Below are 3,287 nucleotides of genomic sequence, written 5' to 3' on the forward strand. Positions count from 1 at the left end.
CCGTCATCCGGGGCCCCCGTGCCCCCTCTCGACTTGCCCTTCCGCCTACTTAAAGCCTCCGTGACGAAACTTCTTGTACCGAGAGCCACGATACGGAAAACCTTACCGAGACGCCGTCGCCGCCGATCCCATCTCGGGGATCCTCGGAGATCGCCTCCGGCACCTCGCCGGAGAGGGGAATCATCTCCCCGGAGGACTCTACACCGCCATGGTCGCCTCCGGAGTGATGAGTGAGTAGTCTACCCCTGGACTATGGGTCCATAGCAGTAGCTAGATGGTTGTCTTCTCCCCATTGTGCTATCATTGTCGGATCTTGTGAGCTGCCTATCATGATCAAGATCATCTATATGTAATTCTATATGTTGCGTTTGTTGGGATCCGATGAATAGAGAATACTTGTTATGTTGATTATCAAAGTTATGCTTATGTGTTGTTTATGATCTTGCATGCTCTCCGTTACTAGTAGATGCTCCGGCCAAGTAGATGCTTTTAACTCCAAGAGGGAGTACTTATGCTCGATAGTGGGTTCATGCCGACATTGACACTGGGACATGAGGATGTAAAGTTCTAAGGTTGTGTTGTGCTGTTGCCACTAGGGATAAAACATTGATGCTATGTCTAAGGATGTAGTTGTTGATTACATTACGCACCATACTTAATGCAATTGTCCGTTGCTTTGCAACTTAATACCGGAGGGGGTTCGGATGATAACCCGAAGGTGGACTTTTTAGGCATAGATGCAGTTGGATGGCGGTCTATGTACTTTGTCGTAATGCCCAATTAAATCTCACTATACTCATCATGATATGTATGTGCATTGTCATGCTCTCTTTATTTGTCAATTGCCCAACCGTAATTTGTTCACCCAACATGCTCGTTCGTCTTATGGGAGAGACACCTCTAGTGAACTCGTGGACCCCGGTCCAATTCTCTTTACTCGAAATACAATCTACCGCAATACTTGTTTTTACCGTTTTCTCCGAAAACAATCATCTTCCACACAATACGGTTAATCCTTTGTTACAGACAAGCCGGTGAGATTGACAACCTCACTCGTTTCGTTGGGGCAAAGTACTTTGGTTGTGTTGTGCAGGTCCACGTTGGCGCCGAATCTCCGGTGTTGCGCCGCACTACATCCCGCCGCCATCAACCTTCAACGTGCTTCTTGGCTCCTCCTGGTTCGATAAACCTTGGTTTCTTTCTCGAGGGAAAACTTGCTGCTGTGCTCATCATACCTTCCTCTTGGGGTTGCCCAACGAACGTGTGAAATACACGCCATCAAGCATATTTTCCGGCGCCGTTGCCGGGGAGATCAAGACACGCCGCAAGGGGAGTCTCCACTTCTCAATCTCTTTACTTTGTTTTTGTCTTGCTTTATTTTATTTACTACTTTGTTTGCTGCATTATATCAAAACACAAAAAAATTAGTTGCTAGCTTTACTTTATTTACTCGTCTTGCACTCTATATCAAAAACACAAAAAAATTAGTTACTTGTTTTACTTTACTTAATATCATGCATGTTTTTATTTCACTAGTTAAGCATAATGGAAAACAACAAAAATATGAGAGATCTTTATGAACTTTATCTTGAATTAGGACATGATGTGTTTGAAGAGAGAATTAAAAAACCCATGGAACTTTATATGCATGCTAATGGGAATGTTATTACTATGGATGCTTTGAACACCATTGTTGCTAATGCTATGGAAAATTCTAAGCTTGGGGAAGCTAGCTCGATGAGCAGGATCTTTTTAGTACCCCAAGCATTGAGGAGAAAATTTTCTTTTATGATTACAATATGCCTCCTATATATGATGATAGCCACTTTGTTGAATTTGCTCCCACTACAACTAATAAAATTGATTATGCTTACGTGGAGAGTAATAATTTTATGCATGAGACTCATGATAAGAATGCTTTATGTGATAGTTACATTGTTGAGTTTGCTCATGATGCTACTGAAAATTATTATGAGAGAGGAAAATATGGTTGTAGAAATTTTCATGTTACTAAAACACCTCTCTATGTGCTGAAATTTTTGAAGCTACACTTGTTTTATCTTCCTATGCTTGTTACTTTGCTCTTCATGAACTTGTTTATTTACAAGATTCCTATGCATAGGAAGCATTTTAGACTTAAATGTATTTTGAATTTACCTCTTGATGCTCTCTTTTGCTTCAAATACTATTTCTTGCGGGTGCATCATTAAAATTGCTGAGCCCATCTTAATGGCTATAAAGAAAGAACTTCTTGGGAGATAACCCATGTGTTATTTTGCTACAGTATTTTTGTTTTATATTTGTGTCTTGGAAGTTGTTTACTACTGTAACAACCTCTCCTTATCTTAGTTTTGAGTTTTGTTGTGCCAAGTTAAGCCGTTGATAGAAAAGTAAGTACTAGATTTGGATTACTGCGCAGTTCCAGATTTCTTTGCTGTCACGAATCTGAGCCCACTGCCCTGCAGGAAGCTCAGAAAATTATGCCAATTTACGTGCATGATCCTCAGATATGTACGCAACTTCCATTCAATTTGAGAATTTTCATTTGAGCAAGTCTGGTGCCATTTTAAAATTCGTCAATACGAACTGTTCTGTTTTGACAGATTCTGCCTTTTATTTCGCATTGCCTCTTTCGCTATGTTGGATGAATTTCTTTGATCCACTAATGTCCAGTAGCATTATGCAATGTCCAGAAGTGTTAAGAATGATTGTGTCACCTCTGAATATGTCAATTTATATTGTGCACTAACCCTCTAATGAGTTGTTTCGAGTTTGGTGTGGAGGAAGTTTTCAAGGATCAAGAGAGGAGTATGATGCAACATGATCAAGGAGAGTGAAAGCTCTAAGCTTGGGGATGCACCCGGTGGTTCACCCCTGCATATATCAAGAAGACTCAAGCGTCTAAGCTTGGGGATGCCCAAGGCATCCCCTTCTTCATCGACAAATTATCGAGGTTCCTCCCCGAAACTATATTTTTATTCGGCCACATCTTATGTGCTTTTTCTTGGAGCGTCGGTTTGTTTTTTTTTTGTTTTGTTTGAATAAAATGGATCCTAGCATTCACTTTATGGGAGAGATACACGCTCCGCTGTAGCATATGGACAAATATGTCCTTGGTTTCTACTCATAGTATTCATGGCGAAGTTTCTCCTTCGTTAAATTGTTATATGGTTGGAATTGGAAAATGATACATGTAGTAATTGCTATAAATGTCTTGGGTAATGTGATACTTGGCAATTGTTGTGCTCATATTTAAGCTCTTGCATCATATGCTTTGCACCCATTAA

The sequence above is a fragment of the Lolium rigidum genome, unplaced genomic scaffold, assembly GCF_022539505.1.
Source record: "Lolium rigidum isolate FL_2022 unplaced genomic scaffold, APGP_CSIRO_Lrig_0.1 contig_71747_1, whole genome shotgun sequence".
Lineage (NCBI taxonomy): Eukaryota > Viridiplantae > Streptophyta > Magnoliopsida > Poales > Poaceae > Lolium > Lolium rigidum.